The sequence below is a fragment of the Lolium rigidum genome, chromosome 5 (assembly GCF_022539505.1).
Source record: "Lolium rigidum isolate FL_2022 chromosome 5, APGP_CSIRO_Lrig_0.1, whole genome shotgun sequence".
In the NCBI taxonomy this organism is placed as follows: Eukaryota; Viridiplantae; Streptophyta; class Magnoliopsida; order Poales; family Poaceae; genus Lolium; species Lolium rigidum.
In genome coordinates this window covers 78134174-78148609 of record NC_061512.1, presented here as the reverse complement: position 1 = coordinate 78148609, position 14436 = coordinate 78134174, and the positions used below count along the sequence as shown (strand labels likewise).

The following is a 14436-nucleotide window of genomic DNA, read 5'->3' as shown; positions in this document are numbered from 1 at the left end:
CTGGGCGCCTCCACCGCCGCCACAGCCACAGCCGCAGCCCTGGGCGCCTCCTCCACCGCCACCACAACCATACCCCTGGGCGCCTCCACCGCCGCCACAGCCGCAGCTCTGGGCGCCTCCACCGCCGCAGCCCTGGGCGCCTCCTCCACCTCCAGCACCACCGGCGCGCCCGGCGTACGCTCCCCCGGATGGCAACTGGCCGTGGGTGATACCGGAGCTCATCGTGCTCGACAGCGACGAGGAGCAGCAGTAGGCGTTAGGTTTTTTTTTCATGTTTTAACTATGTAAATTATGTTTCATGTATTAAAAAAATGATTCGGCAAAAAAATGCGTCGTGCCGCTGGAGCCACCCTCGACGCAAACGGACGCGCGGTCGATTTCGATCGCACGGACGCTAAAATGCGTGCCGTCAGAGATGCCCTAAGATTGAATTATTTCTTGTTGAAGAAAAAAAAGGAAACAGTCACATGGTTGTTTGTTGCCGAGAAGGAGTGAGAAAAAGTTAGTGTTAACTTGGAGCAATGCGCAGCTGTGTCGCTCTTGTGCTTTCTCATAACTTGACCCCACTTTCCTCAGCTGCATCTCTACCACGGAGACACACACTCTCTCTCTCTTCTGCTTTGACCCCCGCATTTGCTCCCTCTGAGATGTCGTCGACGGCGTACTCGCGGCCGTCGAAGCTCCCGGGCGGGGCTGGCGAGCGGAGGCTGCCGCGGCGGCTCATGAGGAGCTTCACCGGCGGATGCCTCGCGCTCCTCACCTACGTCTCCCTCGCCAAGCTCTTGGCCTGTATTCGGTGCGTACCCTCAGCCTCCTTTGCTTTCCTTTCCGATCTACTCCAGCTTAATTTGAGCTGAGGGGATCCTTTGCTTTAATTCAATTGCTCCAAGTATCGGGATGTATCCTTCCCTTCCACGAATAAGAGTTGGTGCGTATCGGGACGTATCCTTCCACTCCACGAATACGAGATCCAGCCGGGGGCTTCGTTGCGTCAAAGTAACGCGACCGATTCGATTTCCAATTGATTTGGACCGACCCAAATTTGGACGGGTTTCGTTGCCTGAAAGTAAAGCAACCGATCCGATTTCGATTCCAATTCCAATTCAGGTCCATATATTCTCAGAATTCCGGGAACCCCAGATCCAAACTCTGTCTCTGATCCACCGAGCAACACAGCGCACGAAAAGCACCACAACTCCCCGCGCGCGAGCGAAAACGCCCAGCTTTCCTCGAGCCGCCGCCGCCCGCCGCCGTTCGCAAAGCCGCCGCCCGCCGCCATGCCGAGTCGTCGCCGCCGCAACCGCAAGCGCCTCCTCTCCTGCGTCGGCGCAGCTTCGGTGGGCGCGCTGCTCTTTTTCGGCGCCCACTCCTCCAGCATCGGCCTCGGCGGCGGTACTTGGTCGCAGCAGCAGGACCAGCTCTTCCGGTCGCCGGGGCCACCGCCGCCGGAAACCCTAATGTCGATGCCGCGCCAGACGTCAGAGGCCGATCTATCCTTCGCGCGGCGCCTGCTGCCCAACCGCCACCACTCCCCGCCGCAACTCCGGGAGGATGCCGTCCTCCTCCCGGACCGGGAGGTTCTCGTCCTGTCCGCTGACCCTGCCGTGGGGAACGCCATGTGCGTCTTCCAGGGTGGGGCGTCCTCCCCGGCGCGCGCGCTCGGGAGGCTGCCGGGGCCCGGGCGCCACGCCTACCTCTGCCCCCTGCCCGGCTCAGAGCAGCCGCTCCAACCACCACCCCTGCTGCTTTCATCTTCCTCTTACTCCTCCTCGGCTGCTCCCCCTGCCACTGCCCCTGCCCCTGCCCCTGCCGCCGATTTCCGCAAGTTGCACAATTGGAACGACAGTCTCGTGTTTGATTCCGCCCCTCTCCCCGGAGGCGATCTTCTCCTCTTCGCCAAGGGCACAAACCACCACCAAGGGGTCATCCACACAGCCACTTCCAACATCCAGTGCGTCTACAGCAGAGACTCCGATGGCATGGTGGCCTCCTCCCCAGCCACCACTTCAGCCCAGCAGGTGATCAGGTGCCCCCCTCCACCGGCTCCTTTAAGTTCCAGCAACCTCCATGTCACTGTAGCCCTCAACGGCCAGGAGCCTTTACCCTCACTTGCTACCTACCATCCACAAAACACTGGCCTGCCTGTGACACGTGAAAGGAAAACGATCTGTGCCTGCACCATGGTTCGAAATGTCGCCAAGTTTCTGACTGAGTGGGTGAGGTACCATGCTGCAGTGGGTGTTGACAAGTTCTTTCTATACGACAATGCAAGCGAGGATGACCTAGCAGGCCAGGTCTCTAGTTTGAACTCTGCTGGCATTGATATCTCCACCGTAGCTTGGCCCTGGACCAAAACGCAGGAAGCAGGGCTTTCTCACTGTGCAGCCTCGAATCAACCTTCCTGCGAATGGATGGCTTTCATGGACGTAGATGAATTCATCTTTTCACCAAACTGGAACGAGGTTGAGAAGCCTTCGAAATCGTTGCTTGACTCGGTTGTTTCCGTTGATCCGGAGGTTGGCCAGATATTCCTCCCCTGCTACGATTTTGGTCCCTCTGGCCAAACAGCACATCCGCAGGAAGGGGTGTGCCAAGGCTACACCTGCCGGCTGACGAGAGCTGAGCGTCACAAATCATTGGTCCGCCTTGATGCGGTGGCAGATTCGCTTGCAAATTCTGTACACCATTTTACACTAAAGCCTGGTTTCCAGAAAATGTGGACTACTTTGGCTCGCATAAACCACTACAAATACCAAGCTTGGACAGAATTCAAATCGAAGTTCAAACGACGCGTGTCAGCATACGTGGCAGATTGGACAGATCCTGTTAACCTGCAATCCCATGACCGGGCCCCCGGGCTGGGAGTTGATCCTGTTGAACCAGTTGGCTGGGCGGAGAGCTTTGCGAGCTTAAGGATTATACTATGAAAAAACTAAGTGAGAAGTGGTTCGGAATTGGGTCTGGAGGCCGTGGAGCAACAACAGAGTTCAACTCTAACGGTGACATTGCTCCCTCCCCCTCTCTTACATAGCTTATTTAGTAATATAAAATAACTAAAGCTAGTATAAAAAACAGTCAACTTGCCAAAAAAATAAAAAATATAGCCCTTAACTTGATTAGTATACACATTTTTACAAAGAATCATGGCATGCCATTTTTACTGTTTATACCTGCATATTACAAATGTCATTACTAACATCAGTATGTTTTCCTTGCAGTTTTCTCAGCCATTCACTGTCAGACAGTAATCTGCACTTGTTTTCTTCAAATTGAGCTAGTTTAGGATTTCTGGCCAATGATGATATATTCTGGTTAAGCTGTTGCAAATTGACCTCTGCAGCAGTATGCACTGATGCACCATATTTACCTTTTGGTTTTATTGTTTTTCGCCACCTGATGCTCCTTTTGCTGAAAGTGTAAAATCCACAAGGCAGACACATCAGGAATTTGTTTCTCTTTCGACTTTACTTGGTTCAAATGATTAAAAGCAATCAATCTGAGGCGGATCAAAATTTTGCATGGTCTCTTCAGTGCAAATGATATATATGAATTAATCTAAGGCCTTCTTTTTTCCTGGATGTTCTTTTCTGGTGCAAAGGATGTGCATGAAACTCATCGGCTGGTAGAGCCTTGTGCAGTATAAAATCTGAGGCCAGATGTAGCTTAGCTCTTTTTGTTTCACTTTTGTTGTTTGGGGTTCAGTGCTTGGTTCTCTTGGTTTTCTTTTGACTGCATGGTAGTTTCTGGTTTTGCATGAGGTTATTATTGTTTTTTTACAGGTTATTGGCATGCTTCTGTTCGGTTGGCGTCACCTGTTCTTCTGGGTGCAGGTACGGTACATTTGGGAGTTTGAGTGTTCAGTTTTTGTTCTTATACTGGTTTTTGATCTCTTGACTCATTATTTTGCAGTTTGTAGTTTGGTGGGCGCCAGTGGCTGCTGCTGCCGAATATCGATATTTTGGTGAGCTATTTCGTTTTCTAGATGTCTTGGTTGTTCTTCAATATTTTATGATTGGAGTTTTTTTGCGGTTTCTGATGGATTACAATCCCCCCCCTCCCCGAGATCCCACCATCCAAGGAGCTCCAGACGCGTGCTAGAAGGACCTCGCCATTGCTCGTCTTTCCTGGTTGCCTGGCAGGATATGTACCTACTTTTTCTTCGGCAACATGGCATGGCGACTGCAGGGATCTTCTCTGGTTGTTCGGTTAGGTTTGCAACTGACTTTTCTCCAATCTTTCTGGGAGAATTCACATTCTTTTCTTCCCTATTTCTCTGATTTGTTATTTCTGCAGTTTTATTTCTTGATTGTTTGTTATTGGGAGGAACTGCTATTGTCAGAGAGGGAGGTGTCACCCCCTGCGTTTCTTTGTTCAGCCCTCAGTACACAGGCAAAACTCGGTTATTCTGGATCCTAACCTTGGGCTAACCTCTCTCCTACTCTTGCTCTTTATGTGTGTGTCCTCACATATTCTTCAGTTCGTTACCTTGCAGCCAGTATTATATTGATACTAAATCCATGATAGGTACGCGATCCCTGATCTCAACGACCTAAAATATTCTTTTGGAATATGAATCGAATAAGCATCACCATGTTTTCCTCCTGTAGGAAAAATATTTAGTATCAATTCCTATTCTACAGTTAAAGAATATGTTGAAATTCAGTTGGCCTACAAGCTCCTTAGTGTCCTTAGATCGGTTTGTTTTTCGGGGAGGCCGACCCCATGCTTTCTAGTTTCTGGAGTAGGGGTACTCTAGTTCTTTGATCTTATCTCGGCTAAGCTGTATGCCGCAGCATGTAATAGCGCTTGTGAACCTCGTGGCTTCATTAATTTAAAGTCGGGCATTTCATGTCTGTTATCTAAAAAAGAATCTGAAAAAGGTTAATTTCACTTCTCTGGGCGATTTGTTCTATGCTTTCCTTCCTTTTGCCGATTATGGTAATTCAGTTGTCCACCTAAAAAACTTATACTCTATGCCAGTAGTTGAGACAAGCATTTTATGACCTTTCTTTTGTCATCCGTGAGGTCGTAATTTGATATTGTGCACCATCCCTCTATTGGTCCCACAATATGTTATGTTATATATGTATTTAGAGCTTTGTCTCCTTTTGCTTGCAAACTGTTTTATGTAGGTTTGGGCCATACTTCTGCCAGCCAATTATTGCCGGGCTAGGAGAAAATGATCAGCCATTTATATGTACCATGGATTTTTATTGGTGCCAAGTATGTATTAGTTCTCGTCTTTCTGCGACTTCTTTCCTTTGTTACTTCTCAAAAGTCCAATTGATTTGAATTTGTCTGTGTGCTAATGGTTCGTTCACATACTTCGATCTACCATGTGCATGTGTATCGTAGTTATCAGTATTCAGCTTAGGGTTAGTCATAATCCTCAGATATATTTAATCCTGGGTCAAGATTGATTTCTTGTCAAGATTCATCCATTTGCTCCCTATTTCTAATAAGTTACACCAAGAACTGAACAGCGGTCAGTTGTAACTGTAAGATGTATGGAGAGTGTCTTCCCTGAGAAAGCATGAATGTTGAACCAAGTATTTCAGGAAAACCAAACTAGGGCATAAAAAGCACTAAGAACAAAGAAATCACTTAATATTGGCCTATATATTACTACATAGATGATTTGGAAGGGTTGTCTTGTTTTAGGGTTAGCTATGAGCCATACAAAGTTGCATTGTTAATGTAGGCAGTATGCCAACATCTATTTCCGTCTGATATGTACTTTCTTGGAACCACATTGCTTCATGTCGAGTTTCTTGAAACATGATAAATATTGATTGTGTGGATCCTAGTGCTGGCTTTCTTGTCTGGCTATTATATCTGTAGCAGGTAATCTGATTAAAGTGCTTCCTTTATGCAAGGATGTGGCAAAAGATTTTGTGGTTTCTGATACTGCTTGAGAATCAGTATATGGTGCTTGTGAGTCCATGTATAAACCAGACATGGTTCGTTTACTTGATTGAGAAATGCCATCCAGAGTGCGCTATAGAATGCCTGTTACTTCTCTGGGTGATTTGTTTTATGCTTTCCCTCATTTTGCCGATTATGGTAATTCAGTTGTCCAAGTAAAAAACTTATAGGGGCTACTTTACTTCTCTATGCCATTACTTCAGACAAGCATTTTATGTTTACCCTTCTTTTGTCACCCGAGAGGTCGTAATTTGATCTTGTGCACAAGCAAAAGGAGACAAAAGCTCTAAATACATATATGATATAACATAAGAAAACTGATGAATGATCGCTGGTGGCCTGGTGCTGCATGCATGAAATGTTTTCCGCTGATAGTAGTTGAATGCTTTATCATTGTCATGCTGATGCTGTTGTGAAATTCTTGTTGTTGTTGTTGTGTGTCCTTTATTTGTTCAATCTGAAATCTGTAGGATGTTTCTGTAGACACAGTATTGCTGTTATCTTGTACTGGCCCTTCTGTTTTATTTGTTATTACCAATCCTTCTGTTTGTTCAACTAAGATGGCCAACAAAGTTACTTCATGATATTTAGGTTTGGGCCATACTTCTGTCAGCCAATTATTGCTGGGCTAGGATTTCACGATCAGCTATTTATACGTACCATGGACTTCATTGGTGCTAACTGCTAAGTATGTATCAGTTCTCGTCTTTGTGCAGCTTATTTTTGTGTGTTACTTTCTTTTCAAAACCCAATTGATTTGAATATGTCTGGGTAGTGATGAGTACTCTCTTTATCAGCTTTGGCCAAGTCATAATCCTCAGATGTATATAATCCATAGTAAGATTTGGTTATTTGTCAATTGTCATCAATTACCTCCCCATTTCTACCAAGTTTACACCAAGAACTAAACAAAGGGCAATCATTACTGTAAGATGTATAAAGATTGATTTCCCTGTGATAACATGAATATTGAACCATGAAGTTCAGAAAACATCAAACTCGGGTATAAAAAGCACTAAGAGCTAATAAATGACTTTGGCATATGTATATATATATTACTATGTAGATGATTTGAAAGGGTTATCTTGCTAACTTGTTTTAGGCTTGGCCGGGATGGAACTATCTCCACCGTTTGAACTACCACCACCCCATATAAAATGGTCGATTATACCATTATCATCGTGCTTAGGTGCACCTAGTTTTCACATTTGGATTTGTTCCATCATTAGTGGAACTAGAACCTTCATTAATGGAACTAGATATATAGGGACAGCAAGAATCAGTAAATTAATGAAGGTTCTAGATGCATCATTACTGCCACTAGATGCATCATTGTTGATAGGTTCTTTTAGCTCCCCAGAGCCACAACTATCATTACAGATATATAGGGACAGCAAGAATCAGTAAATTCCGGGGTACTTTATTAAGCATTTCCTAGTTATTGAGCTAGGCGTGCGATTCATTCTTTCTATATGCAAATACAAGGTTTCTTTCTGACTTATGGAAAGCCTTACCTCTTTCTTGGACACGTTTTCGCTGCGCGCCTCTATGATAAACGAAATGGCAGACATGAACAAAGCATATAGTTGGTAAAATCATCGTAGAAAACGGAGTAGAAGATCTGAACCCAGGCATATCCTCAAACCAGGAGTTCCCAGAAACAAATCGCCAAAAAGTGGTGGAATGCTCTCAAAAACCAGCTTTGAATGTAGACCCGGATACAAATCTTTCACTCACTGAAAAGTGAAAACCTGTGACTATCATCCTGAAGTTGGAAGTGCAATATGATGATCCAGAGAAACGTGTGAATTCTGAACCCATTGAGTTTCGCTATTTCGATTTTGCTAGTCCTTGGGAACAGGGTAGCAACAGATAATTCCGAATCCACATAGGTCTAGTCCCAGCAACACTTGGGGACATGAAATCACTACAGCATCTCGATATTGGATCAAACCACCTACAAGGGGAGCTTGTCTTCTTGGACGCTCTCTCGAATTGCAGGGACCTCCATTTCATAAATTTGCAGGTGAATGATTTCACTGGAGGCCTTCCTGACTATACTGGAAACCTCTCGAAGAAGCTTGTGGTTTTTGATGCAACTGGCAACAAGTTGACAGGAGGAATTCCATCGACAATATCAAATCTAAGTGCTGTCAGCAAGTTGATCCTCATGGACAACCAACTAAGCCAGTCGATCCCAGAATCCATAATGACTATGGAGAACCTTGAGAGGATTGACATCTCAGGGAATAGCTTCGTTGGTCCCATCCCAGCGCAAATCGGTATCTCAAGAGACTGGTACAACTGTTTCTCTGCAACAATAAATTCTCTGGTTCTATACCAGATGGCCTTGGTAATCTCACTTTGTTGGAGCACATTTCCTTGTCTTATAACAATTTATCCTCACATGTGCCAGCAAGCTTGTTTCTTCTTAACAACCTTGTTGAACTGAATCTATCCAGTAACTCTCTGACTGGTGCATTACCTTTTGACCTCGGCCACATGAAACAGATTAACAAAATGGATCTCTCTACCAACAACTTGGTTGGCAGCCTTCCAGATTCTTTTGGACAGCTTGGGATGCTAACTTACCTAAAGCTGTCTCACAACTCGCTTCAAAATTCGATTCCGTACACTTTTGGCGATTTAATTAGCTTAACAACACTGGACCTATCTTCCAACAACTTGTCCGGTACAATTCCAAAGTACTTGACAAACTTAACCTACCTCACCAGCCTGAACTTATCCTTCAATGAGTTACAAGGTTCAATTCCAGATGAAGGTGTTTTCAGAAACATCACCTTGCAATCTCTGATAGGGAACTTCGGTCTGTGCGGTGCTCCCCGTTTAAGATTTTTGCCATGCCTGGGTAACTCTCACTCTGAATAACGGACATTTACTAAAGTTCCTACTCCCTTCTGTTGCTTTAGCTCTGGCGGCTATAGCTATATGCTTATACTGGCTTATAAGAAGGAACAGCCTGAAGCAGGGAGAGGTAACAACTGATGTTCATGGAGTTGAACCAATCAGCCACAGGTTAGTGTCCTACCATGAGGTTGTTCGTGCCACAGAAAATTTCAGCGAGGACAAAATTTTGGGAGCTGGAAGTTTGGGCAAAGTTTTCAAAGGCCAACTGGACGATGGTTTGGTGGTCGCGATTAAAGTGCTCAACATGCAAGTCGAGCAGGCCGTAAAGAGCTTTGATGCTGAATGCCAAGTGTTGCGGATGGCTCGGCATCGCAACTTGATAAGGATATTGAATACCTGTTCCAACTTGGATTTCAGAGCACTGCTGCTTCAGTACATGCCCAATGGTAGCTTGGAAGCACACTTGCATGCTGAAAATAGTGGACCACTAGGATTCATCAAGAGATTGGACATTATGCTTGGGGTGGCCGAGGCGATGGAGTACCTGCACCATCATCACTGCCAAGTTGTCTTACACTGTGACCTGAAGCCTAGCAATGTGCTGTTTGATGAGGACATGACGGCACATGTTGCCGACTTTGGCATTGCGAAGTTACTTCTAGGCTAGGACAACTCCATGGTCTCAGCAAGTATGCCAGGGACAATTGGGTATATGGCCCCAGGTACGTGCTTGGTACAACCATGATTGAGCAATTTATTTGTCAAGACATTAGCTAATACTTTTGTTAACTAACTCATTGATTATTTCTTGAACAGAGCTTGCCTACATGGGAAAGGCGTCACGGAAGAGCGACATGTTTAGCTTTGGGATCATGATGCTCGAACTCTTCACCGGGAAGAGGCCCACGGATCCCATGTTTGTTGGAGAATCCAGTCTTAGGCAGTGGGTTTCCCAAGCATTTTCAGCAAGGCTCATTGATGTCGTTGACGAGAAGCTGCTACAAGGTGAAGAGATAAGCAGTCGTGACTTTCATCACCAGATCAATACTACTCCATCAGCATTACCTTCCACCGGTTGGAACAGCGACTTTGTTGTATCAACATTCGAGTTGGGCCTGGAGTGTTCAAGTGATTCTCCTAACGAGAGGGCAAGCATGAACAACGTGGTCGTAAGGCTGAAGAAAATTAAGAAGGATTGCTCGGCTTCCATGGCAGTGACAAAGGGATGAGCTTTTGTATGGTAATACTGTGCTCGGTTCTCTGTAATAAAATCATCTGGCCTTACGGTACATATTTATTAAGTTTTCACTTGGAAAATAATAATCTGTTTAGTTTTCCTAGCAAATCAAGCATGATGATGGTGTTATGTCGCTAGTTCAGTTATTATACACAGTAGAGTTGTAACATGATGGTTATGTGCAACTGCATGTGCCATATATACCTGCAATGGTACATTGATATAGTGTGTGATAACTGGTTTGTTTAGCGTTGGCGCGAGTGGTCTCTAAGCTTAGAGCCCTTCACTCAACAATCCGAACGCCGGCGCCCTAGCTAGCTGCTTACAGTCAAACCTTGTTTTCTTGTCAGTGTCTGGCTTTATTAATTTAAAGCCAGCCTCCCTTCTGTCTAAAAGCTACTTCCCCTGTTCCTAAATATAAGATGTTTTGGCAGTTCAATTTGAGCTGCCAAAACATCTTATATTAAGGAATAGAAGGAGTAGTTGTCTTCCATTGTTTACCAGAGCCGATGGATTGAAAATCCCTTGGCCATTCCATCATCTTTGGGATGCATTATACATGGTCTGGTATAGATACAAGACTAGAACTGCAAGTTTTTTTTGGATAGACAGGCCATGAGATCAATTTGATGGGACTTTAAAAAGATAATATTCCTTGATTTATAATTGAATGAAAACCATGCAACTTTTACAGGAAGTATTAAATATGGAACAGCCCTTTGTCGCTGCCATGGAAGCCGAGCTTGTTATGAGAAAAAAAATTGCACTACAAATGACAAAATGAACTAGTATAAGTATACAACTTTTACAGTAAATATTAAGGTGTCAAGTGCGATACTGTCTAAATCCCACTTATAGTTCATTTTATCATTTATAGGAAAGTGCCCGCGCGTTGCGGCGGATTTTAAAAACTTAGTTGTCTCTTTAAGAAGTAGTATTTTCTGCATTTTTCTTAATTTTGAACATCACGTAACATCTGAATCTCTCTCATATCGATTTGCTTCTAGTACACATGAAGTTCACCTTGAAACTGGCCGATGTGTAATATAGGCCAGAAGAAGTCAGCCATTCCCTTCTTCGTCTTCGATCGTAAACATGTAGGTGGTGACATACATAACTGGAACCGGCGCTGGACTTAGCTCTCTTGTTTCACTGAGAAATTATGCTAAAATTACAAAAACTCGTTTGAGTGAAAGGAAGTGAAAGTTATAGCTTGATTAGCCTAATGCTACAAAACTGCATGCGCATAGTGGCGTAAATATCATCTACATCAGAGATCCAGTTTAAATCACTATATCCTTTAAACATAATTGAATGGATAAATTATTTAATTTTGTTTTTTCTTAATAAGATTGTTATTAAATGGTCTCGGTTCAATAATATTAGTACTTCCGTTGTCCCCAAATATAGTATGTTTGTCTATTATGCAGATGATGAATTTCAGTCATTGTCACCCATTTACCTCTGGTGTTATTACATGAACATAAATTAATCTGTGGCGATCACAACAGCTAGCAATCAGCAGTAGATCATACACGCAAGCAAAACACGCACATAAATCACAGAATCATCATGTGCCAGAACCAAGCACGCACGCACAGCAGAACAGCTAAAAAAGGCACGAAATCAGCGCGCGGTCTACTCTTTATTTCCCAATCTCTCCCTCTCATCCCCTCCCTCAGTGTACCTCTCTGTCCACCAGCCCAAGCCATTCATCCCCTTCCCCAGCCCTGGCATCGCTTCTCTATTTCTTTCGCTCGTTGCTTCTTCCTTCCTACAGACAAATTCGGGACATCGGAAGAAAATTTGTTCAATTAAATAAAGCAATTGAGAGCCAGCTTTGCATGGTGTACAACAGCAGGGCGACGGGAGCTCCGTGCGTCGGGCAGCAGTGCAGCGGCCCTCTTCAATCTGTGCACAGGTTGGGGTGAGCGCCATGGCGAGCTCACTCTCCACGGTGTCTTACCATTGATCGACAAGGCGCTCCTCACGCAAGCTCCCTCCCCCACCCCCGCTCTTTCTCTCTCTCTTCTCTGCGACGACGCAGCACGCCCCTCTCCTGCCAGGCCTCGTTTTCAAGGTCGCTGTCTCTCTTCTGGATCTTGTTCGCCATCTTGTGCGGGATCCTTACCCGAAGTTTCTGCTCCTCCACGGGTGCGTCCTCGATTCCTTCATCTTTTGGCAGCCAGCACCTGTGGCTGCTCCCCTCCAGCGCCCACATCCCTTCTCTCACATAAGCCCACGTGCAGAGCTCGACCCATAATGGCCGGCGGCAGCCGGATGAGAAGAAGCTAGGCGCTCTCCTGTTTTTCTTCGGAACTGAATGACAAACCGCTCTCTGGCGAACCGGTACAATGGCAGGAGAAGTATTATGTGATTTGACGTTGACGAAAGTTTTTGGCAGAAACCTTAGCTCCTTTATTATTAGGTATAGATAGTGCAAATTTTGAGACAAAAATTTGCACGGCAAATGACAAAATGACCTATAAGTGGGATTTAGGAGGGATCCCAGTTACATCTCTAGGGATGATTCTATTGATATTACATATGCTTTATTCATATTCCCTTGGGATGCTTTGGAGACCACCAATGTTGATCATGTGGATTTCTCTACTTGTGATGATATTGCCATGACCATGCCTTGTTATGAATGTTTCTAATTTGCTCCTACTGTCGAATCAAAGATGTTGAACAATTGCTTTATTAAATACTTTGCTTGCAATGATAATAGTATGCTTCATAATGAATTGCCCCCATAGCTTTCTCAAATAATGGAGATTTTGTTTATTCCCATGAAAAGCATGTTCATGCATCTAGATTGCACATAAGCCATGCATATTATAATAACTTGCTGGGTATTGAGGGTGTTGTGCAAATAAAGAGATACATCATAATGGATGATGATTTCATATAGCATGCACACACATTCTTTGTTTGGTCTATGGTATGTATAGGTACCCGCGCTACAATGTCAACTTCGACACAACATGAGTTCGCTAAAAGAGCTCTAGAGAGCATAATAAATGTGAGTTATATTTGTAAACTTGGTGATGAGATTGCATGCTCTTCATCAAACATGTCGAAAAAATCTCTTTCCTTTGGTTTGTTTGCACATATGTTGGTGATATTAATGCCCCTTGCGACAATCATGTTCACATAATCCTTGAATATGATGCTTTGTGTGTTGCAACAAATATATGATGACAAATTGTTCTTTCCAAAGTTTTGTTCGCACACATATTGCTATTTTGAGCATGTCGTGTCATGAGTATTGTGAAATTTATGTCCTTGTTGTTGCAACAAATAAGTCAAAAACTTGCTCGTTCATATGTTTTGCTCGCAACCATAATGATGTTTTGGACATGTGGTTTTGCCAAATTCTCCCCTTATAGTATAAAAAATCTTGAACAATTTCTCTTCCCTATGCTTTGAGTGCAATAATGAACATATGTTTCAACATGAAATGGACAACGCTGTTTTCTCAGATTTTCATGGAGTTTTTGTGTTCCCACACTTCGAGAATATTGAAAAGACTTGCTTGCACATTGCATTTGCACCATCACTTGTGTTGTGCTAATGGTGTTGTGAACAAGAATGGATATGTAATGGATGATGTGCTCCTCTATCGCGCACACTCTTTTTGCTTGATATGGTGTATGAAGGAACAAATGCATACTCGTCAACCTCTATGGAGCATGATCTACTTGTTTCATGATTAGAATCTCGCATGTTTTTTATTATAACAAAAAAATTGAACGAAATTCAAATATTTCGCTGGCCCACAAAATGCACCAAATTCCGTGATATTTCGCAAAAAAATCGCGAAATTTTAATTCCTGGTGAAGAACGGGCAAATCCTAGAGGTCATCCAACATCACTAGAGCAACTAATCTCTACTACTTAAAAAGACTAAACTGGCTCCTTATTCTGCCATCACAATACGTTTCGTCGTCAATCAATCTCTCGGTACGTCGACCACTTCGTCGCGCTCCTCTCCGCTTCGCCCCGCACACGGGGATGGGCCAAGCCCACACAACCCCCGAGCGATTTTTTCGTGTAGTGCTGCCATCCTCCTCCCCTTCCCCGTCTCCTCTCTACAAACAGCAACTCCACCTGGAGCTCGATGCCGCCGATTGTCCATCCGCCGCCCTTGCCACCACCTCACCTCGGCGGCCCGCCTAGAAACTCATCGATCTCGGCGGCTTCGACATCCGCGGGCACCTCCCGTCCTCTTCCCCTCCGCCTGACCTCTCCCCAGTCTCAGGCATGGACTCTCCGGCCACCAGATACTCGTCGATCCCGGCGACATCTACATCAACAAGCACATCACGTCCTCCTCCCCTCCGTTGTGCCATTCCGCGGTCTTGGGCGCAGACACGGGGCGGTCGATTGGGACCATAGGGAGG

The 14436-nt window shown here is 44.8% G+C and overlaps 2 pseudogenes; both read left to right on the top strand.

Moving 5' to 3' along the window:
• The first annotated feature begins 1277 nt into the window (after window positions 1-1277).
• On the top strand, window positions 1278-7334 carry LOC124656132 (annotated as a pseudogene).
• Window positions 7335-7804: 470 nt separating this feature from the next.
• Window positions 7805-10089, top strand: LOC124653389 (annotated as a pseudogene).
• The last annotated feature ends 4347 nt before the right edge of the window (window positions 10090-14436 follow it).